A 26066-nucleotide genomic window follows, 5' to 3' on the forward strand; every position below is an offset into this window, starting at 1 on the left:
GGGTGTATCGGCGTATAACACGCACACAGACTTTAGGCTAAAAATTTTAGCCTAAAAAGTGCGTGTTATACGCCGATAAATACGGTACAGATCACGTCGCAAAAAATGAGCCCTCATACATCCGCTTATACTGAAAAATGAAAAAGTTATAGGTCTTCAAAATAGGGGGATTTTTAACATACATAATTTGGTTAAAAAGTCTGCAATTTTTTTTGAGCGCAACAGTAAAAGTAAGGTATGTTATCATGGGTATCATTTTAATTGTATTGACAAAAAGAATAAATAACACATGTCATTTTTACTGTAAATTGTACGGCGTGAAAACAAAACCTTCCAAAATTAGCAAAATTGCGGTTTTCGTTTTAATTTCCCCACACAAACAGTATTTTTTTGGGTTGCGCCATACATTTTATGGTAAAGTGAGTGATGGAATTACAACGGACAACTGGCCGCGCAAAAAACAAGCCCTCATACTAGTCTGTGGATGAAAATATATAAGAGTTATGATTTTTTGAAGGCGAGGAGGAGTAAACAAAAATAAAATTGTCTGAGTCCTTAACGGGTTAAAGTGTATAAAACTTTTGATATAATGTAGATAATACCATTATATGTATATTTGTAATATACAATGGTTAAAAATTGTGTATATTTTTGGGTGAAAAAATGGTGTCCCTGCAGCTATTGCCTGTGTGTCTCTGTGGCTCTGTGCAGACTCCTGGCTTGTCAATCATCCTGATGTATGAGCCTGGAGCACGTTCTAGAGCAGTGGTCTTCAACCCGCGGACCTCCATATGTTGCAAAACTACAACTCCCAGCATGCCCGGACAGCCATCAGCTGTCTGGGCATGCTGGGAGTTGTAGTTTTGAAACATCTGGAGGTCCGCAGGTTGAAGACCACTGTTCTAGAGCCTCAGAGCACACTGTCCTGCTTTTTCTAAGTGCACAGAGCCCTGCTTGTTCACCCTCACTTTCTGTATTTGGACTCCTCATAGAGACACACATGCAATAGCTACAGGTACAAAAATATGCACATTTTTTAACCAACGTATATTCCAAATTTAATATATATATATATATATATATATATATATATATATATATATATATAATCTACATTATATAAAAATGGCTGACCCCAAAGTAATGTAATAAAAATGAATCGGAAAAGATTAACAGATTAGAATAAAAAACATATTTCTGAACCTGTCTCTAATCAGGACTTTAAAAAAAATGAATGACATTTCCTGAGTGAAGTTTTTCTAAAAAGACTTTGAAGAATCAGTTGTTCTTTTGCTGACCCCTAACTTCTTCTAACACTATTGATAAGACGCTGCAATAACTTCAGAAAGAAATTAAAATTGTCATCTTCTGACCCCTATAACTTTTATTTTTCCGCATACAGGGATGTATGAAGGCTCATATTTTGTGCCGTGATCTGAAGTTTTTTTCGGTACCATTTTTGTTTTGATCTGACTTTTTGATTTGATTTTTATTCATTTTTTAATGGTATAAAAAGTGACCAAAAATACACTACTTTGGAATTTTTTTGCGCATACGCCATTGACCGTGCGGTTTAATTAACAATATATTTTTATAGTTCAGAAATTTACGCACGTTGCGATACCAGATGTTTATTTTTATTTTTTTTTACACAGATTTTTTTTTAAATGGGAAAAGGGGGGTGATTCTGACTTATAAGGGAAGGGGGTTAAATCAGATTTAACTCTTTATTTACACTTTCTTTTTGCAATGTTATAGCCCCCATAGGGGACTATAACATGCAATACACTGATTGCAGGCACTGTTCAATGCTATGCTATAGCATTGCATTGATCAGTGTTATCTGCACTTGAGTGCTCAAGCCTGTATCTCAGGCTCGGAGCCATAAAACGCAGATCAGACAGCGTGGAGCCAGGTAGGGAGCCTCCCGCTGTCCTCTCAGCTGCTCGGGATGCCGCGGCGGCCCAGCAGTCCTGAACAGCTTTGCTGAGCTAACCGGCAGCATATTCTCCAGTTTTAGATGCAGCAAACAACTTTGATCGCGGCGTCTAAAGTTTTAATACCAGACATCAGCCCAATCAGCGATTTCCTGTATTAGCCGTGGGTCCCAGTTGCTGGTAGCAACCACGACCTCGCAGATACGAAGCGCGCTTCACAGATCGGGAGCCGTCCATGGACGTAAATATACATCCTTGGTCGTTACGCGGTTAAACGTTAAAGGGGAACTCCGGTGTAAACTCGTAGAATTTTTTTTTCAAATCAACTGGTGCCTGAAAGTTAAACAGATTTGTAAATGACTTATATTATTTTTTTTTCTTATCCCTCCAGTACTTATCAGCTGCTGTATAAAACAGAGAAATTTGTGAATTTATCTTCTGTCTGTCAACAGTGCTCTCTGCTGACACCTCTGTCCATGTCAGGAACTGTCCAAATTAGAATCATATCCCCATAGAAAACCTCTCCTGCTCTGGACAGTTCCTGACACTGACAGAGGTGTCAGCAGAGAGCACTGTCAGGCTGGAAAGAATTTCACAAATTTCTCTGTAGTATATCTGTAGTATACAGCAGCTGATAAGTACTAGAAGAGTTAAGATGTTTAAATAAATGTTTTCAAATCAACTTGTGCCAGAAAGTTAAACAGATTTGTAAATTACTTCTATTTTCCACCGGAGTACCCCTTTAAGGTTCAAACATGTAACAATTTGTACTGTTCAGAATCAATGGGATTCTGCTTCTTTGTTCTGACAATTGGATTCCACCAGAATCTGTAATTTTCTCAGTGCGAACATACCCTTAATACAGTGGTCTCCAAACTGTGGGCCTCCAGATGTTTCAAAACTACGACTCCCAGCATGCAAGGACAGCCAACGGCTGTCCGGGCATGGTGGGAGTTGTAGTTTTGCAACATCTGGAGGGCCACAGTTTGGACGCCACTGCCTTAATATGTATAGTAATAGTGTCTATCCAACAGTTTTTGCAGTTCCTCCTCAGAGAGCACAGTTCTCAGCCAGTAGGTGGGGTTTTAGTTGTCACAAGTGTGCACTACATTTATAAAGCTTGTGTGACATTTTCTACTCCACAAGAACGTCAGCCAACAAAGACAAGTCACTCTAAATGCATTGAAGGAGGCATTAGGTCGCACATGCAACATTTTCTGCTATTTTGGCACCAGATAAATGTACTGTAGGGATTAGGACTCTCATGGGTGTATTAAAAACATTTACATAAGTCCCCCTAACATTAAGGAGGTGAAACAGAGGAAGCTGTGGTTTCTTGATCCCAATTTGTTAAAATAAAAATGGTAAACAATGCATTCATAAATTCTGCAGCTCAGCTAATCTCTGGCCACTGCAATGCCCCGCTTCAGCCAGTCATAGACTGAGCAGCAGTATGAAATATTAGGCCTGAGTACCAGGAAAAAGACCAGGATTTTTATTTTATTACATTTTTTAGCTACAATATGCAATCTTTCGTTTACATATACTGATCCTATGCAATAGCATAGCATTGATCAGTGTTCTCGGCGCTCTGCTTCTCTAGCCTGCTGAAGCGGCTTGGAGCAGCAGATTGCTGAACGGACGACGAAGAGGCAGGTGAGGACCCCCTAAAGGGTTAATGCCAGACATCGGCCCGATCGGCCGTGCCCGGTATTAGCCGTGGGTCCTGGCCGCCCATAGCAACTGGGACCTACTTTGTTTAAAGGGGTACTCTGGCGCTTAAACATCTTATAAGATGCCTGATCGCGGGAGTCCCGCCGCTGGGGACCCCCGGGATCATGCACACGGCACCCCGTTTGCAATCAGTGCCTGGAGCGTGTTCGCTCCGGGTCTGATTATGGTCGATCGCAGGGCGGGCGGCGTGAGACGTCACGCCTCCACCCTCGTGTGACGTCACGCTCCGCCCCTCAATGCAAGCCTACGGGAGGGGGCGTGATAGCTATCACGCCCCCTCCTGTCGGCTTGCATTGAGGGGCGGAGCGTGACGTCACACGGGGGCAGAGGCGTGACATCACACGCCGCCGGCCCTGCGGTCGCCGGTAATCAGTCCCGGAGCGAACATGCTCCGGGCACTGATTACAAACGGGGTGCCACGTGCATGATCCCGGGGGTCCCCAGCTGTGGGACTCCCGCGATCAGGCATCTTATCCCCTATGGATAGGGGATAAGATGTTTAAGCACCGGAGTACCCCTTTAACTCGTTCTCCGCTGGTGAGAACTGTTTAAACCCCATTAATGGGACCAGGGTGTCTATGTACACCCTTGGTCCTTAAGTACCAGGGCTCGAGGGAGTATCTGTACGCCCTTGGTCCTGAACAGGTTAAGCTCTGTCAGGTTGGATGGGGTCCGTCGGTAGATCTATTTTTTTGGGTCTCTGAAAAAATGGTCAATCGAGTTAGAGTCCTAGGTCCAGAGCACTCTGGATCAGGTTCTCATTAAGAATATTTCTGTACTTTGCTCCAATTAGATTTCCCTCAACTCTGACCAGTATCCCTGTCCCAGCCACTGAAAAACACCCCCAAAAAGCACAATGCTGCCACCACCATGCTTCACTGTAGGGATGGTATGGGGTAGCTGATGAGCAGTGCCCGATTTTCCTCAGACATGACGCTTAGGCTGGGTTTACATATATTCAGCTCAATGAACCCAGCCTAAAACTGACGGCAAGTGAGGACAAAGATGGCAAGATGCTGCGTCCCCTTAAATGTCAAAGAATATGAATCACTGTGATTTATTTTTTTATAAATTCTCAAAAATCTAGACAATTCCTTTTAGACAATCTTATAATGGGGTTTTAAAGTGCAGAATGATAGCGATAAATGTAACTATTTTATTTTAGCACAAGGCTGCACCAAAAAAGGTGATAAAAGGGTCTAAAGATGTTCTCAATGCGTTCTGTAAATAGTGAGGATGCATGCACAAGGCATAACACCAATCTGACAAACCATGTAATGCTGGGCTTCCAGAGTGATATATTATAGCGAGAGTGTTACTGTGCATTCTTCGTTTAGAGAAAAGTTCATAGAGAATGCACTGTTCAATGATGAATTTTTATTACTGTGATCAGGTTTTTTTTTTATTTTTTAAATTAGCAAAGAGTGAACATGAAAGTGTAATACAATACAGCAGGGGTGCACGCGCACGCGCGCACACACACACTATAGGCCTTAGGAGGGTCTATAAAAGTAAAGTTGTCATCTACTACAAACAAACCAGAGTACTGCATTTCTGTCTTTATGGCACTGGATATGAACCCAGGTCTCCATGAGCAAACAATTTACATTCCGGACAAGCATCTTTTGGCTGTTGTGTTACTTTCGGGCAGTGTTTTCCAACCAGTGTGCCTCCAGCAGTTGTAAAACTATATACCTGGAAAAGCCTTTGGCATGGAATTGTAGTTTTGTAACAGCTGGAGGCATACTGATTGGGGAACACTGCTTTAGGGCAGTGGTCTCCAAACTGTGGTTCTACAGAGGTTGCAAAACTACAACTCCCAGCAAGCCCGGACAGCCATCGGCTGCAGAATTGTTTGATATAAAGATAGATAACCCAGATCATTAGTCAGCGGGTGCGTTCAGTCGTCCAGACCCCAGAATTCCGCATGCCCAGTTGCCATGGATAACAGCACAACTCTGCACCACGCAAGAAAGTTTCCAACACTATGATATCTATGATGGTGTCAATTCATGCAAATGCCATGTTGTAAGTTCTGTTGCTCAGCCCCAGAAGTAAGAAGATAGACATGAGGAAGCGGAAATGCTGCAGGAAGGGGGGGGGGGGGGGGGGGGGGGTTGGGGCAGCGCAGAGCAGGAGAGAGAAATTCTTGGTGGAGAAGAAAGGTTTATGCAGCTCAAGCACAGAAACAGAATGAGCACAATGTGAAAAGACAAAGGGCCTGCCCTAGGGAGCGCAGAATTTAACTACTAAGAAGGGAAATGTACAGACAGGAGAGGTCTACAAGGTCACATGTAATGGCATTGTGAACCGGTGTGTACAAGTGGCGACAACAAGCAGCGACACCTTCCCAGAGATGGGCACATTTCAGCATAAGTAAGTGCCTCGAGAGATCACATAATGGAATACAGCAGCTCGCCTCGCTCTCACAACGCCACTTCCCAAAGAGCTCTGACTTAATTTTCCCCAATTATCTTGTTTTTGTTTTTCAAGCAGGTGTGCCTGGATTTTTCGTGGAATTTGAGGAGGGTAGGGGGAGCAAAGGAACAACAGACATGGCTGTTTCTAGTAAACAATACCAGAACCTTAAAGGGGTACTCCAGTGAAAAACTATTTTTTTCCTATCAACTGGCTCCAAAAAGTTAAAACAGATTTGTAAATTACTTCTATTAAAAAAAAAGTAATTCTACCAGTACTTATCAGCTGCTGAAGTGGAGTTGATTTTTTCTGTTTGACAACAGCGCTCTCTGCTGACACCTCTGTCTGCCTCAGGAACTGTCCAGAGTAGGAACAAATCCTCATAGCAAACCTATCTTGCTCTGGACAGTTCCTGAGACAAAGGTGTCAGCAGAGAGCACTGTGGTCAGACAGAAAAGATCAACTCAACTTCGGCAGCTAATAAGTACTGGTAGGATTAAGATTTTTTAATAGAAGTAATTTACAAATCGGTTTAACTTTCTGGAGCCAGTTGACATGAAAAAATCTGTTTTTCATCAGAATGCCCCTTTAACCTTTGTGCATCCATCAAACACACCGGGAGATAAGGTGTTAACCAGGAGCACATTGGTATCAGGGACAAGTAAAGGAAACTTACACTTTAGCTTCCCTTTATTGAAAAAAAGATGTTGAGTGACATTGTAAATGTCTTGCTTCAAGGATCACTCATCTCCAGTCTTATGATTTGAATAAACAGTTTCTTTCATCCAGAAACAGCTCCACTGTTGGCTTTAGTTTGTATGTAGTATTGCAGTTGAGGACAGATGCTAAATCAGGAAGAGAGCTACATTTTTATTTATTTATTTTGAATCCTGGATAACTCCCTTAAAGGGGTATTCCAGGATTTTTTTTTATTTGACTATGCTACAGGGGCTGTAAAGTTAGTGTAGTTCATAATATAGTGTCTGTACCTGTGTGTGACGGTTTTCTCACAATTCTTATGTGATTTTTCACTCGAATATTTATTTTTAACAGAATACAAAATGACTGTTGTCTCAGATTTTTCCCAGGTTGCAATGCGGCCGAGACCTGGCTCACTAGTCATCTGATGACAGGGAGCCTGCCTGCTTCAATGAGTGGAGGGATTGCTTGGTAGGAGAGAGATCAACTGCAACTAATGCAACAGCTGTAGGCACCCTGATTGAAAACCACAGGTCTTTGAATGGATGCAGCTCATTTATGTTTCAATGGGTGGGGTGGCTGATGTGTGGGAGGGAGGAAAATGGAATTGTGGTATTTGTAAGCAAAGAAGAAAACAAACAGGAAATACCAGTTCACAAAAAGCTAGCCACAGTGTTCTGGTAATCTCACAACATAGCCATTTAGCCCCCAAGACAAGCACAGATCCTTCCTAAGCATGTCCATTACTGTCTGCCAGGTATATACTAAAATCACCTTATGGTGGATAACCCCTTTAAAGGGAACAAAGTTTTACCAGCTGTCGGCCGAATTAACATATGGCCAATAGCCTTAAAGCGGTCCTGTGCCCCACATACACATGCATGATCTGCTTGACCTATAAGGAGAGGAGGGGTAAGTCACTGTCAGACTGACAGAGAATAAAAGGGTGGAGCAGTTGAACTTCAACATGCCTGGTCCTTCTTTCTCCCAACATCATCTACCAAAGGAGAGAAGCAGGCTCAATATATATCAAAGAAGCGACCAGTCCACAGAATTCAGACAACTTTTGACTAATATACAGTGTATAGGGATCTTTATAGATTTTCTTCTTCATTTGAATCCAAAGCCATTTACAATCGCAGTGATAATAAAATCAGCCACAGGCACTGTATGGATATACTCTGTGTGTGGCAAGGGTGCAAAACAAAAAAGCATAGTTCCTTTTGAAGTAAGCAGTAATTAAAACAATTCTACATTTTTATATATTGTACCATAATGCAGTTTTGCACAGAAGCAGTCATGAATATAGATAACGCTAAACTGAAACAGGATTACAGGGAGGGAGGAAAATGGAATTGTGGTATTTGTAGGCAAAGAAGAAAACTCAAACAGGAAATACCTGTTCACAAAAAGCTGTTCACAATGAAACAGGATTTTACAGCTTTACATCCACAAATACAAATTCAACCTAAAATATGCGGCAGATCCAGTGTGTGTGTGTGTGTGTGTGTGTGTGTGTGTGTGTGTTTCACCAAAAGTTTTGACCAAATAGACATTTTGGGTGTAAAAAAAACCTTAAAAACACAAGATTCACCTATAAAAACAGAAGCCGAAAACTTAAAACCAACAGTAAAAAAAACAAATTGAAATAGGTTTTACCTGATAAAGATGAGGAGAAAGGAAATATAGTACACAGCAGTCCCAGAATGTGACTGTATGTTGCTGTCTATTGCAGACCATACTAACATACATACAGTAGGTTACAAAAAAAATAAAGGGTTTGATCATAGTTAGGAAGAGATAGCTGCTTTTCTTCAAGAAACATCACCTAATCTGTCAATGTATTGTGTCCGATAATACAACTTCGCTTCTTAGAAGTAAATAGGACGGAGCCAAAATAACATCCTATATACTGCACATCTATGGCACTTTTTATTTATTTATTTTTAAAGTTATTGTTACACAAACTTAAAGGGGTACTCCACTGGAAAAAAAAAATTAAATCAACTGATGACAGAAAGATAAACAGATGATTTGCAAATTACTTCTATAAAAAAAACTTACTCCTTCAAGTACTTATCAGCTGCTATATGCTCCACAGGAAGTTGTTTTCTTTTTGAATTTCCTTTTTGTCTTACCACAGAGCTCTCTGCTGACACTTCTGTCCATTTTAGGAACTGTCCAAAGCAGGAGAGGTTTGCTATGGGGATGTGCTCCTACTCTGGACAGTTCCTAAAATGGACAGAGGTGTCAACAGAGAGCACTGTGGTAAGACAAAAAGGAAATTCTATATGCTTCCTCTGGAGCATACAGAAGCTGATAAGTACATGAAGGATTAAAATTTTAGGAAACCCAGCAGAAGAGGGTAACAGAGCACCCATAGTTTTCTCTTTATAATAGGATTCAGCATGTGAACCGTTTTAAAGTTCAGGGGGCCAGAAGAGAAGTGATTTATACACGTTATGGCGCCCTCTTGCTGTGAGGCACTACGTGGTCATGGCTGCTTTTCTTTTCCTCGCACAGGAGCCACAGCCGTGAGCACACCGAGCCTCTCGGCCCATCATGAATACGTTGCAGTGTATCTAACAAGTCGCAACTCCAGTTATGCCACAGTCATGTGTTGGGAAATCGCTGCACAATGTCTGTGTGTGTGTCAACAATATTTCACAATGCTGATGCCTGTGCAATGCTCTTAAAAACAGGCATAGCAGCAGCAAAGAGTGACACATACACACAATGCCGCAATGTGCCGCCTCCAGACTCCTGTCCATGGAGGTAAATATATTTCTCCCAAGATAGCAGACAACCACCTAGCCCTCTTGTACATCTTCAGCCACAGATGTGCCTACTGTATTCAATTTGATTTACTAGAGCAGTGTTTTTAACCAGTGTGCCTCCAGCTGTTGCAAAACTACAACTCCCAGCATGCCCGGACAGCCTTTAGGCTGTCCGGGCATTCTGGGAGTTGTAGTTTTGCAACAGCTGGAGGCACACTGGTTGGGAAACTCTATTAGAGCAAACACAAGCCCTTTACAGCCAACTTTTCAGTGACAGTCTGTTATGGCCTGTTAAATGGGTATTCCAGGCCAAAACTTTTTTTATATATCAACTGGCTCCAGAAAGTTAAACAGATTTGTAAATTACTTCTATGAAAAAATCTTAATCCTTTCAATAGTTATTAGCTATTGAAGTTGAGTTGCTGTTTTCTGTCTAACTGCTTTCTGATGACTCATGTCCCGGGAGCTGTGCAGTTCCTATGGTGATATTTTCCCATCATGCACAGCTCCCGGGACGTGACATCATCATTGAGCAGTTAGACAGAAAACTTCAGAAGCTAATAACTATTGGAAGGATTAAGATTTTTTAATAGAAGTAATTTACAAATCTGTTTAACTTTCCGGAGCCAGTTGATATATATATATATATATATATATATATATATATATATAAGTTTTGGCCTGGAATACCCCTTTAATGCCAGATTACAAGACCCTGGCTATTGCAATGTTTTTACTGGAAAACCAGTAATTATAAGCAGAATATTTTATCAATATTCATATTCAATCAGAAATAAGATTAGATATGGCTGGATCAGCCCTACATCCCTAGCGTAAGGATGGGATACACTGCAAGGTTGTTCTTACATACAAAACGAATATTAGTCTATTTAAAAAAATATATATAATAAAAAATAAATAAAAAGAATAAAATAAGACTGGACAGAAAATATATCTGAAGTAGAATATTAATGCTTTGGGGACTTCTCAGTTCTCCTGACTATTAAAGAATACAGGGGCCTCCTTTTATTTCGCATTGTGTCATTAGACTGACTGGTCATAGGACTGAAATACTAATAAATAACACTGCAGACCATGCTTCACACAAGAAATTATGTTAGTTCTACCTATAACATTATACCTACATTCATTGTACAACCAAGTCCATTTTGCTCCATAATACAAGCCTTAAAGGGGTACTTTGCCCCTAGACATCTTATCCCCTATCCAAAGGATAGGGGATAAGATGTCAGATTGCCGCGGTGCCGCAGCTGGGGAGCCCCTTGATCCTCGCTGCGGCACCCCGCTCTGTGCGTAATAACGGGCGATACGGGGGACGGAGCAGCGTGATGTCATGGCTCCGCCCCTCGGCCCGTCCCCTTAATGCAAGTCTATGGGAGGGGGCGTGATGACCGCCACACCCCCTCGCATAGACTTGCATTGAAAGGGGCGGGCCGTGACGTAACTAAGCTCTGGCCCCTGTATTGCCCGTCATTACGTGCAGAGCGCGTAATGAGAGCGCGGTGCCGCAGCGGGACCCGGCGATCTGACATCTTATCCCCTATCCTTTGGATAGGGGATAAGATGTCTAGGGGCGGAGAACCCCTTTAAGTCTAGGATGACTATAGGTTTTTTTTTTTTTTTTTACTGGGAAGACATGAAAACCGTCTGCCTTATGATCTTGCCATCTCACATCTTTACACTAGAAGCCTTAACTTATGGATTTCATAACATCACTTCTTATAACTTTGTTTTTGTACCTTTGTTGAAAATGAAGCCACAGCTAAGGAAGTAAGCTGTTGATCTGATATATATTAAGCCTCGCTCAACGAACCTGTTGTAATTATGAGCATCTTGTATAACAATTGATCTGTATTTTCTTATGCTGTGTTATTTTTGATACTTCTATTGTTCATATTTTTCAAAATTTAATAAAGCCTTTTGAAAAAAAAAAAAATGAAGCCACAATATTCTACAGCCTGTGACACTGAGGAGAACTATTTCATGGTTCTTTTATCATCATGCAGAGAAGAAAAACCAGGATCTGCAACTTAAAGGGGTAATTCAGTGGGAAACCATTTTTTCCCCCTCTTCAAATCAACTGGTACCAGAAAGTAAAAACAGATTTGAAAATTATTTCTATAAAAAAATCTTAATCCTCCCAGTGCTGTATACTACAGAGAAAATTATTTTAATTTTTGGAACACAGAGCTCTCTGCTGACATCATGACCACAGTGCTCTCTGCTGACATCTCTGTCCGTTTTAGGAAAGGTCCAGAGCAGCATGTTTATTTGCTATGGGGATTTTCTTCTACTCTGGACAGTTTTTAAAATGGACAGAGATGTCAGCAGAGAGCACTGTGCTCGTGATGTCAGCAGAGAGCTCCGCTGTAGTATTCAGCAGCTAATAAGTACTAGAAGGATTACGATTTTTTTTAATAGAAGTGATTAACAAATCTGTTTAACTTTCTGGCCCCAGTTGATTTAAAAAAAAAAAAAAAAATGTAAATAAAAAAAAAAAAAAACGTTTTTCACCGGAGTACCCATTTAACTTTCTGGAATCAGTTGATATGAAAAAACATTTTTTCTCTGGAGTATACCTTTAAAACTAGAACTATTTTTTGTACCACTTGTTACATCTTCACCTCAAATACAGTAAATGATAGCCGCCTATTTAAAAAATGCTGAGTAAAGAGCAATGACGCCAACAGAAATATCTAGTGTGTTGCAGCGAGGTCTGTGCAGCAGCTACCCTTTGTTTCTTGTCAGCTGTTAATAAAGTTTGGTTTACAGAAAGCAGCAGGGACATTGATGTAAAGCACAGAGAACCGGTTTGGAGCTGGATATTCTCCACAAAGAATGGATCTGTCATAGTGTCTGTATTAATCTCTTGTGTCACACTTGGCCATAGATAGGCTCACTCCTTACTGTGTGCTCAGCCACCTCACGTCAAGATTAAAGGGGTATTCCAGGAAAAAAAAACTTTTTTTTATATATATGAACTGGCTCCAGGAAGTTAAACAGATTTGTAAATTACTTCTATTAAAAAAATCTTAATCCTTTCAGTACTTATGAGCTTCTGAAGTTAAGGTAGTACTTTTCTGTCTAAGTGCTCTCTGATGACACCTGTCTCGGGAAAAGCCCAGTTTAGAAGCAAATCCCCATAGCAAACCTCTTCTAAACTGGGCGGTTCCCGAGACACGTGTCCTCAGAGAGCACTTAGACAGAAAAGAACAACCTTAACTTCAGAAGCTCATAAGTACTGAAAGGATTAAGATTTTTTTAATAGAAGTCATTTACAAATCTGTTTAACTTTCTGGAGCCAGTTGATATATATATATATATATATATATATATATATAAAAATTTCCTGGAATACCCTTTTAAGAAGCAGAACATACGAAACGTTCCTCCAAGGGCTCTCTTGGATCTTGGAATCGGCATTGCAATAATGAAACACAGCCACAGCTTTCCATATAGGAAGTAAATGCATATATTAGTAGGGGATAGTTCTCAGCTGGCCACTTCTTCAAGGTAGAACTCTTCCTAAAAGTTGTATATTGTAACATCTTGACCATTAAAAAACAGCTCTTCTAATATTTACAGCCATATATAAGGGAACATCATTTCCTAAAATAAACTTCCTAGAGCAGTGGTCTTCAACCTGCGGTCCTCCAGATGTTGCAAAACTAAAACTCCCAGCATGCCCGGACAGCCATCGGCTGTCCGGGCATGCTGGGAGTTGTAGTTTTGCAACATCTGGAGGTCCGCAGGTTGAAGACCACTGTCCTAGAGTAAAGGACCTCTAAACCACAAAACTTGTAACAGTAAAGCCTATATAAAGATCTGCTTATTAGTCACGAGCATGCATAGAAATGTGGAAAAGTAGTCATCATGAGGGCAGACATTTTTTTTAGACTTCCTGTCAGGGATCCAGTTGTAAAACAATGGCCAGAAACAGCCGCTTACTAGAGAAATATATAGCAACTGACTTCATAGCAAAGGTGGGCAAAAAAGAATAAGTTGCGTGTCCCTTTAATGGAGGCATTCATTGCATCCACACTCTAAGTCAGCTTGAAAGCAATGATTAAGAAACTAACAACTAGAGATGAGCGAATTTACAGTAAATTCGATTCATCACTAACTTCTCGGCTCGGCAGTTGACTTTTCCTGCATAAATTAGTTCAGCTTTCAGGTGCTCCAGTGGGCTGGAAAAGGTGGATACAGTCCTAGGAGACTCTTTCCTAGGACTGTATCCACCTTTTCCATCCCACCGGAGCACCTGAAAGCTGAACTAATTTATGCAGGATAAGTCATCAACTGCCGAGCCGAGAAGTTCATGACGAATCGAATTGACTGTAAGTTCACTCATCTCTACTAACAACCTTTCTGCTGAAATCGTATGTATGAGTAGATCGAATACTGTACAGTTTTAACAAATTAAAGTAATTTCTCATTACATAACATTTGTTTATTCTGTATATCACCATCAACAGACTTTCTTCCAAAAATGTTTCTTCTCTCTATTTCATGAGCCTGCTTCTATCCATTTTAGAGTGACAAAATTCAGACTTTTCCATAGTTTATAAATATTAACCTCAACCTACCTACCCAACACCTCCAATTTTTTTTTTTTTTTTTTTTTAAATGAGCTTTGCATTTGTTTACTATGTTCTTTAGGTATGGTCTATTATAGCTATATTTCCAATATTTAGCTACATTTTCAGTTTAAAACTTCTGTTATTTCTACCTTCAGGCTGGGTTCACACAATGTGACATTTTTGGAGTATATTGAAGTTTGCGTACCATTTTTTCTGCATTTTGTGACTCCATTTACACTGACTGCTGCCACATTTTCTAAGATTAATTGCCATATTCTAAAAAAAAAGGTGCCAAATTTTACGCTATGTGAACCCAGCCTTATAGATGTACAATTTGCAATTTTTCTCACATTCTTCTATAAAGCTGTACAGAGAGTATAGTGTAGTGTACTGTAGAGTATGTGCCCTGTATATTGAGTGTATGCTGGATCTACTACTGACTGTTCAAGACTAAATATTTAATCAAATATAAATTTACTGAAAAATTACATACACTCTAGCAAATGCTTAAATCTAGTTCGCAAACTTAAAAAACAGAAAATTATACTTTCCTCTACTAAGCTATGGTAAAGCGTTTTTTCCCTTTGTGCAGGTAAGGAATACCATACCAAAAAATGGTAAACAGCTGCCTATTATACAGTAGAACCATCAACAACAAATGTTTCTGCAATATTTAAGACATTAGATCATTATCAAACAACGTATTAAAATAGAAGAGAATTTGTACATAAGTTTATTAACAGAAACTAAACTATTAACGAAAAAGCTTAAAACTTAACATTTAGCCTCAATCTCTATTCTAAAATTCAACAAAATAGGCAAGGAAACTTTATTATTAAATTGTTCACTGTAAAAAAAAACTAATAAAATCACTTGAATTAGGAAAAAAATATATATAAGGATATGTAGCAGAACTCAACCAAAAGTCTTAATTTTAAATGTGAACATATAAACCAGATATATGCCATCACATGATAAAGGTTAAGTAACAGAAAATATGTATTATAAAGTATATAAACTGTTCTTGTTCGATTATGAAAAGCAAAAGATAAAAATTTGTGAATCTAGGAAAGACATTTTTATTTTTAATTGAAGGCTTCAAGATTCACATTTTTCTTTTCTGAGTAACACAATCTCACTATTTGGATCTAAGCGGCAAACATTCCCAATTGTTTGTGTAATCTGCACTTTGTAATATTTGTACAAGATTCACAAAACTGATGAAACCGTGCAGAAAATCCCCGGTAGTGTCCGGGAGCAGACATGGGGGACGTCGCTAACCTCACCACTGACAATTACACACGCAATGTTTTTCATCTGCTAATTAGAGCACAAGGGAGCGTGTACATAGCGTGTATTGGTTACATGTATGCAACCAGCAAAACACAGTGCTGACTCGGCACACTATTGTCTGGGGGGTCTTAAAACACTGATCAGTTTACTAACAATTCGGTTTATGATGGGGCTGACTTACATAGGTCTGCTGTTGTACTGTAAGACTAACAACAGAAGGGGAAGAGATTATCACTGTGTCTGTACCATGGCGAATACCTGTACAGTCCTGCAGTTAGCATTATTAATGAATGTTACTAATAATTAGCTCTGCGGAATCTGTAGGCGCGATATAAATAAAATAAATAAATAAACTATGAATAACTTTCACAAAAAAATCACACAAAAAATTGAAGTTTGTAAATGTAAGTAGTAATATACAAAAAATGTTTGACAAAAAAAAAACAATTTTAAACCTGAATACAGCTGATCTTATAGCATATTTTGAGATGGTTAACTTCACTGCAATGTAATTGTTTGTCGTAACAAAAAAACAAAAATAATTATGAGGTTAGGGGTAATAGTTTTCAGTTTTGATAGGGGGTTGACTGGTATCTGACCAGTCGTCACCAATAATTCTCCAGGTAGTATTGGTTGTTAAGATTCATTGTTTCCTGTATGGGACACATTTCTACAACAAACCCGAACTCATCCACAACATATTGGTTCACTTCAGATTTTTACTGTACAGTACTTGTAAAGAAAATATCGCAGGCCAGCAATGGTCAGATCAGCTTGGAGCCTGTATTCTCAGCTACTGCCACATAATGTTCAGGTTTCATGAAAACCAGATACCTATTACAAATTACATTTCTTTATCAGAAAACTGGATAAAAAGTCTAAAAAAAAAAAAATGTAAAACTACTATATAATGTTGTTTATGTATTTTTTTATGTATTTTCTAGGCACCATATTAAGGTATAAGAATTCATAAAATGCACTGAATGTACCTTTAGGTTTACCAGTCATAAAACATTTCTTTAAACACCTACAGGCTGTAACATTTCGAGAGACTATATTATAGCAAACTCATTCACTGTAGGTTTATTTCGGAGAATAATCTCTGTATACAGATGCAGATACAACCAATATCCACTTTTAAGAAACTATTAGTTTGTGAAATGTAGAGACAGATTTATAAAAATGTATATATCTCATTGCTTCAAAAATCACTATGTGTTCTTAAGTGAAATAATACTAAAGTAAAGAAAGCGTGAAAAACCATGCAACACAAACCAGGCGTAATGGACAAATAAAATATAAATGTATAATCAATGTACAGTATTGAATCAGAAAGTTAAAACAGAACTTATGCAAAGTATCAGAAGAAGTGAAGGCACGGTTATTAACCTGTTATTTACATTTCTCCACAATTCTACATTTTTGTGCCCAGTCCGTAATACATTTACCAGACTGATATCAATGCTTTTCACCAATGATTTGTGGCTTCTGAGCAATAATTGCTGGTGGAACTAAATGTTAAATGCAGTTTGCATATTCCACATAGATACTAAACTTCCACTTTCCACAACGTCCCATAACATCATTTTGGTTCATTGACCTCTCACACTGTGCACACAAAACGTACAAACAAGAATCAGGAAGCTCCCAGAGCAGACGTAGAACAGGCTGCAGACACTGGATTCAGACCACTTTCCCTAGATCCAGACAAACCTAACAAAGTAAATGAAAATAGGCGATTACGTAACATATCACCATCACCATCCACAGCTACCAGCACAACGTGCCCTTAATCTGTTAATGCTACTGCACAAAGGGCATAAAACAGATCAATAAATCAGGATTAAAAATGAATCCAGTCAATTCCTGTTACCTTGAACAAATGTCAATCAGGACTTGGTCGACACAAGATCGCAGAGTCATTGTGATTTAGAAATCCATTACCATTGTGGGAAATGGCTTTAAGAGGCCCCATAAGAAACAAGACCCCCTTACTAAAAGGAATAAAACCCTCTCAAAGGACACAAGAGGACAACGTTTTAAATTAGAGGGGCAAAGGTTTAAAACTAATATCAGGAAGTATTACTTTACTGAGAGAGTAGTGGATGCATGGAATAGCCTTCCTGCAGAAGTGGTCGCTGCAAATACAGGGAAGGAGTTTAATCATGCATGGGATAGGTATAAGGCTATCCTTCATATAAGATAGAGATAGGTATAAGGATATCCTTCATATAAGATAGAGATAGTTATAAGGATATCCTCCATATAAGATAGAGATAGGTATAAGGATATCCTTCATATAAGATAGAGAGAGGTATAAGGCTATCCTCCATATAAGATAGAGATAGGTATAAGGATATCCTCCATATAAGATAGAGATAGGTATAAGGCTATCCTTCATATAAGATAGATGGGTATAAGGATATCCTCCATATAAGATAGAGATAGGTATAAGGATATCCTTCATATAAGATAGAGATAGGTATAAGGCTATCCTCCATATAAGATAGAGATATGTATAAGGATATCCTTCATATAAGATAGAGATAGGTATAAGGATATCCTTCATTTAAGATAGAGATAGGTATAAGGCTATCCTCCATATAAGATAGAGATGGGTATAAGGATATCCTCCATATAAGATAGAGATAGGTATAAGGCTATCCTTCATATAAGATAGAGACAGGCATAAGGCTATGCTCCATATAAGATAGCGCCAGGGACTATTCATAGTATTCAGATTACTGGGAAGACCAGATGGGCCAAATGGTTCTTATCTGCCGACACATTCTATGACATCACTGACTGCTTTTTGTTGTACATGTAAAATGCTACTTTAAATAACAAGAGTCTATAAATAAATAAATACTCTGTGTTATAACAAGAACAAAGCAGCTATACATTATAATTAGAAAGAAAAAGAAATGAATCAAACATTATAATAATATAATTTGTCCCCAGGCAAAACAAAAACAAACAAAAAACTTTATTATCACCGGAATTAAGACCAGCACCCTAAATAACAACTATATGACAAACCAGTCAAATAAACACACTAAGGAGCAGCAACATTGGCCAAAGACCATCTTATACAGGAAATGACCAAGGATAATCCTCTATGATAAAAGAACAATATGGTACTGTATAAGCAAATATCTCCAAAAGTTACTAGAGGAGTATCTGGGTATAGTATTCACCATAAGGAATGGATTCATAATACTGCATCAACGATCAGAGATGGAAAATGCTTTTCATATTTGTTACAATGGGAATGGTTTTTCAGACAATGTTACTTCTCAACAAATACTCAGTTATTCGTGTCAATTGTAGCTATAAATTAAACCACTGCAGCTAGATAGACTTCATAGAAACATAACCACATCCAGTAAACTTAAAGGGGTTATCCAGGAAAAAACTTTTTATATATATATATCAACTGGCTCCAGAAAGTTCAACAGATTTGTAAATTACTTCTATAAAAAAAATCTTAATCCTTTCAGTACTTATGAGCTTCTGAAGTTAAGTTTGTTCTTTTCTGTCTAAGTGCTCTCTGATGACACCTGTCTCGGGGAACGCCCAGTTTAGAAGAGGTTTGCTATGGGGATTTGCTTCTAAACTGGGTGTTTCCCGAGACAGGTGTCACTTTGACAGAAAAGAACAACCTTAACTTCAGAAGCTCATAAGTACTGAAAGGATTAAAAAATTTTAATAGAAGTAATTTACAAATCTGTTTAACTTTCTGGAGCCAGGTGATATATATAAAAAAAGTTTTTCCTGGATAACCCCTTTAACCCCTTAAGGACTCAGCCCATTTTGGCCTTAAGGACTCAGACAATAACATTTTTACGTTTTCATTTTTTCCTCCTCGCCTTCTAAAAATCATAACTCTTTTATATTTTCATCCACAGACTAGTATGAGGGCTTGTTTTTTGCACGACCAGTTGTCCTTTGTAATGACATCACTCATTATATCATAAAATGTATGGCGCAACCAAAAAACACTATTTTTGTGGGGAAATTAAAACGAAAAACGCAATTTTGGTAATTTTGGAAGGTTTCGTTTTCACGCCGTACAATTTATGGTAAAAATGATGTGTTCTTTATTCTGAGGGTCAATACGATTAAAATGATACCCATTATTATATACTTTTATATTATTGTTGCGCTTAAAAAAAATCACAAACTTTTAACCAAATTAGTACGTTTATAATCCCTTTATTTTGATGACCTCTAACTTTTTTATTTTTCCGTATAAGCGGCGGTATGGGGGCTCATTTTTCGCGCCATGATCTGTACTTTTTTTTGATACTACATTTGCATATAAAAAACTTTTAATACATTTTTTATAATATTTTTTTTAATAAAATGTATTAAAAAAGTAGGAATTTTGGACTTTTTTTTTTTTTTTTTCGTTCACGCCGTTCACCGTACGGGATCATTAACATTTTATTTGAATAGTTCGGACATTTACACACGCGGCGATACCAAATATGTCTATAAAAAAATTTTTACGCTTTTTGGGGGTAAAATAGGAAAAAACGGACGTTTTACTTTTTTATTGGGGGAGGGGATTTTTCACTTTTTTTTACTTTTACATTTTTTTACACTTGAATAGTCCCCATAGGGAACTATTCATAGCAATACCATGATTGCTAATACTGATCTGTTCTATGTATAGGACATAGAACAGATCAGTATTATCGGTCATCTTCTGCTCTGGTCTGCTCGATCACAGACCAGAGCAGGAGACGCCGAGAGCCGGACGGAGGAAGGAGAGGGGACCTCCGTGCGGTGTTAGGAATGATCGGATCCCCGCAGCAGCGCTGCGGGCGATCCGATCATTCATTCAAATCGCGCACTGCCGCAGATGCCGGGATCTGTATTGATCCCGGCACCTGAGGGGTTAATGGCGGATGCCCGCGATATCGCGGGCGTCGGCCATTGCCAGCGGGTCCCTGGCTGCGATCAGCAGCCGGGATCAGCCGCGCATGACACGGGCATCGCTCCGATGCCCGCGGTTATGCACAGGACGTAAATGTACGTCCTGGTGCGTTAAGTACCACCTCACCAGGACGTACATTTACGTCCTGCGTCCTTAAGGGGTTAAAGCCACAACATAGCATCCAGATGTGTTCTCATCTCTGACACGCTTTATTCACCTACATGATTCTACCACCAACTCTCAATCCTCTTACTCCAAGAAGATTCAACAAGACTAATAAAAAACTGTGCACAAAGTCAAATTAGCTAAATATGCCAACATAACCCCATAATCTGATTTTGCACCTATTTTTGTAACCAGAAACATCTTCGAGCTCTAACATAAGAGACAATCACGTCAGGATAAAATCCGAGAATATTAGGGCCAGTGCAATTAAACAAAAGGTTCAAAATCCAAGACTAAGATTTCAAATACAGCACAGATAGTATTCACATAAATAATACCAGCTAAATAAAACGGTATGACCTAATACACTAGAATTAGGTGCAAATGAGTCATATAAACCATTAAAACTAATCTTTATGCTGGGATCACACGTGCAGGTTTTCATGCAGTTCTTTAACCCCGGAATGTCACAACCAATTTTCCTTTTTGCATTTAAAAAAAAAAATCTTTCCTCCACAGGTAATTTGTATTCCTCAGATTTGTACAATTACAACAATAGCTAATTTATATAGGTCGGCACATCATGTTTTACTACATGTATTAAAACTGAAATACAATCATTTAAATTGCCATTTTCCGACCCCTATAACTTTCACTTTTTTTTTGTCTAAGAGGTTGTATGGGGACTTTTTCTTTGCACCATAATGTGTAGATTTTACTGGTACCATTTTATTTATTTAATTAACATTTTCAATTTTATTTTCCCCCCGATCCTGGCATATATTTTTTTGTTATGTTTACGCCATTCACTACGCAGTTTCAGTAATGTTATATTTTTAGAGTTGCGATGTTTCCGCACTCCGCAATATATGAGAGTTTGTATTTTGTTTTTCTACTTCTTGTCTCGTATTAATAAACTAGAAACAGGGGATATAAATGTTTATTGGGGGTGGGAGTTTATATATATATAAAATTTTACAATTCCATGTGACACGTTTAGGTGACTTCTATGAGCAATAATTCAAGTCAATGCATTGTTATTGCAAAGCAATAAATTGATTTTTCTGTTATCTGCTAGTACAGCCTAGCAGGCAGATGGTCCATTTTTACGCATCCTGTGTCATCAAAAGATTAAAAGGTAATATGTTATCACAAAATTACCTTTTGTTTAAAGGGGTACTCCCGTGGAAAACTTTTTTCTTTTTTTTTTTTTAAATCAACTGGTGCCAGAAAGTTAAACAGATTGTAAATTACTTCTATTAAAAAATCTTAATCCTTCCAGTACTTATTAGCTGCTGAATACTAAAGACGAAATGGTTTTCTTTTTGGAACACAGTGCTCTCTGTCCATTTTAAGAACTGTCCAGAGTAGGAGAAAATCCCTATAGCAAACAGTTCCTAAAATGTACAGAGATGTCAGCAGAGAGCACTGTGTTCCAAAAATAAAACCATTTCCTCTGTAGTATACAGACCCTAAAACGTACTGGAAGGATAACGATTTTACAATAGAAGTAATTTACAAATCTGTTTCACTTTCTAAATCAAGATTTTAGGTCTAACTTTTTTTGGTCTTGGCTATGTCCATGGGGCTCGCTGTAAAGTATCTCTCTAAATGCTGTTAAAAAGCTCAGGAAGATGGCTGCCCCGATAATTGCAACAGCACTTTTTTTTTATTACAATCTAAAAAATAAACAACAAATTTGTCAGTATCTGGATCTGATCAGTAAATAAAAGAAGATCTAGTCAATACATTCCCTTTAAGCCAAAAGAATGAGTGGATCTAGTAGAAAGGAAAAGGATGTAGTATTTCCTCATTTTGGTCAGTATTTTTAGCCAAAACTAGAAGTAAAACTGACACAGAAAAAAAAACTATAATTTGCACCTTTTCCTTTGTTGTAGACCAACTGGTTTTGCCTGAAAATACGGATCAAAGTACCATGTGTGACCCCCCAGCCTTTATACCTCCCATTCCCTTTAAACTGTTTTGGCTCAAAAATGCAACAAAAACTGCACAATAGCTTCAAGTATTAAATCCAGCCCGGGGCCCTCCTATGCACCAGCCCTATACAATATTACGTCAGGTATAATCTCTATATTCACGTGTCTGTTTAAACTACACGCCAAGTATATTTAATATCACTAATCATTATTCACATTTTACAGAAGCATCCAGCAAGATATAGGGGGGGATTCATCAACATCAGTGTATGGTAGAGCCTTTTTTTTTTTTCTTACCCCTTACTGCTGCGTGTATTTGTCATTTAGCTGCGCAAAATTTACTAAACTTGCGCACGGGTCTCTGTGAATCATGTGCAGTAATAGAATCCAGCCCATCTCAGCTCTTAAAAAAAATATAAGGCAAACTTGTATGTGTGCTCGGAGCTGGTGTATATTTGCGCAAAAAAAATGACACATGCGTTCTTTTTGTGCGCAAAAAAAAAAAAAGACGCAGTTAGTAAATTCATGTCTACAGGAAAAATGGCTTTGCAGTACACCTGAACGGTGACATCTTTAGAAAAAGTTCCACCAAAAAAGACGAACAAAAAGAATGCAGGAAATATCCTTGCGCAAGAAAATACACTTAAAATGACTCTATATAGATTGCTGAATCCCCCCATACTGTGTATTATCACTATCTTTACCTGCTGTACAGACTAATTCCTCTCTGACAAACTCCTTTATACTACAGGACCAGGTACGCATCATATATCTACTATCCTTTCATACCCCTAGCAGTGTATACCAAAATACAGTGATCCCTCAACTTACAATGGTCTTTTCTGGACCATTGTAAGTTGAAACCAGACTCAACATACAATACTACAAACAGTCCAGATCTGTGAAACGTGTTAATAGCTGGAAGAAGTGACCAATCAGAATGGACATTTCACTGATAAAACATATGTATTACTGAAGCGTATGCACTGACTGATGTCTGGTAGCGCCCCCTACAGTACAGAGAGGTATTACATGTTCTGTACACTTTACCTGTCCCAGGGTTACCTGCTCCTTTGGACACAATGTGAGGGCGGCTCCATGTAACTTTAGGACATTGCCTGTACTGTACAGGACCCCGAAGAATATCCTGTTCTCTACATAGACCAATGTTTCCCAAGCAGGGTGCCCCCAGCTGTTGCAAAACTACAACTCCCATCATGCCCGGACAGCCTTTGGCTGTCCGGGCATGCTGGGAGTTGTAGTTTTGCAACAGCTGAAGGCTCCCTGCTTGGGAAACACTAACATAGACAGTGATTACAGCTCCCAGCAGATCTTTCTTACTTTTATATGTAAGGATTTGCTTTATCTGTATTCGTTATCTTCTTATTTTTCTTTAATTTTCACTTTTTCCTATTTTTGGGTCTTCAGAACCAATTACCAGGTTTCCATATAGAGTTCTGGTCGCAACATACAATGGTTTCAACATACAATGGCCGTCCCAGAACCAATTAATATTGTAACTTGAAGGACCACTGTATTAATTATTGCAAGTTTTAAATCCAGCTTTAGGGTTAATCCACACATGGTAGAAATGTTCTCTTTCAAAAGCAGCAGGGGTGAAATCTGAACAGTGACATAACCAATACAGTACAGGCCTGCCTAAAAGAAAGACTCCTACACAACTGAAAATTATCTGTAGCAGTCTTCACATGCCCAATACATGACACAGATGACTTTAAACATCATATTCTGGAAACCGGAATAAACTAAATCCCGGCAGAGGTTAGGAGCCAGGCACACCACTCCAGGGTCCCAACACTGTGAAGGGATTTTATCAAGCTTTTTGGAGGATTTTTTGTTTACTTTTGTCGCATTTGTCTTGCACAGTCACTTATTGTGCTTTTTTTGTTTTCTATTTCAGTTGAGCATTTAGTCTGGAAAGTGACGTGGTGACGAATTAACCATATGCGGCTTTCAAAAGTCGCAAACATAAATAAGTCCGGGCCACACTTAGAAAAAAGGTGCGACTGGAAGAGATTTTATTTGCGCCAAAGTTATCAAAGGCAGTGGGCCAAAATGATAACTTTGGCGCAAATAGGCCAAAAACACTGCAAAAAAAATTATAAATCTACACCAGTGTTTCCCAACCAGGACACCTCCAGCTGTTTCAAAACTAAAACTCCCAGCATGACCGGATAGCAACAGCTGGAGGCACCCTGGTTGGGAAACACTGATCTACACTAATGCCTTTCTAGAACGAAAATTGATAAATACCCCCCTTATGTTCACAAAACTATCTGAAGTCCTGTGGTCTTTTTCTTTCTCTGGATATAAATGAGATCGATGGGTCAGGATTTATTTTGCCTGCAATGAACCCTGTTGGAATACAGGAGGTTGTGCTGTTTTATGCTTTTTTATGTGCACTGGTCCACCATTAACTTTTATAAATGTTAAAACTAAATTACTCAAAACATTAGTTGCCATCAGCAAATGTCTCGGGATCCTGGCAGGCTACCTGGCTCCTGGGTTTGTCCAGTCATGTTCAGCAGATACAATAATTTACATAAGCACCGAAACATTTACTGTATTGTATAGAGAAAATAGTTCCTTCTGCTAAAGCAACGAAAGCCGTGTTTACATAGTGAAATGGTGCTGTATCATAGCGATCAATACAAGTTATGTAACTCATGGAAATGGTATAACATTACATAGAGAGCAGTGAGGATGACACCACGACTGACACCCAACCCCTCCCGCAATTCTTTTATTCAACAGCGGCTACAAAAAAAACGTACCATAGCAATCCATGTAAGCTCTGAATGAATCCTCACAAGCAAACAACCAAAACTTCCACCAAGTACACAGCATATTACCATGTTCATGCTTAATACATAGGCTAATAAAGCAAGATCGTGGCACCAAACAAAGCAGAAGTATGGGGTGCCAGTCTCTAAGGCTGCGTTCACATCACCATTTCTCCATCCGACTTGAGTACACGATTTTATACCTTAAAATCGTATGAAATCGTATCAGACTTGAGTACACGATTTTATAACTTAAAATCGTATATGAAGTCGGATCCATTACACACATACGATTTGATCCGCATCCAATTTCCCCTGATTTTTGTTCAGGTCTGAAATCGTGGTCAACCCAGATTTCAGACCCGAACAAAAATCGCGTGAAATCGGATGCGGATCAAATCGGATGTGTGTAATGGATCAGATTTTTTAATGGAGGTCAATGGATCCGACTTCATATACGATTTTAAGTTATAAAATCGTGTACTCAAGTTGGATGGAGAAATCGTGATGTGAACGCAGCCTAAGCAAAGCTATTGCCACCAGGGCCATACCACAAAGCCCAGTTATGACTGAGACATTAATCCATTATATCAGTTGTCTTTAATCTGGTGCAAAACTACAAGCCCCAGCATGCTAGAACAGCCGCTGGTTGTCAGGCATGCTGGGATGTTGTTTCACAATGGCTGGAGAGCCACACTGAGCTATACAATCTCTGCAGAGGTTTAACAACTTACATTCACGACAAATTGATCTTGTGCC

At 38.8% G+C, this 26066-nt stretch overlaps 1 protein-coding gene across 2 annotated transcripts in view; it reads right to left on the reverse strand.

Moving 5' to 3' along the window:
- Positions 1 to 26066, reverse strand: part of GNAL (G protein subunit alpha L) — a 320628-nt gene that overhangs the window by 180445 nt on the left and 114117 nt on the right. The window lies entirely within an intron of this gene.

The sequence above is a fragment of the Hyla sarda genome, chromosome 5 (genome assembly GCF_029499605.1).
Source record: "Hyla sarda isolate aHylSar1 chromosome 5, aHylSar1.hap1, whole genome shotgun sequence".
NCBI lineage: Eukaryota > Metazoa > Chordata > Amphibia > Anura > Hylidae > Hyla > Hyla sarda.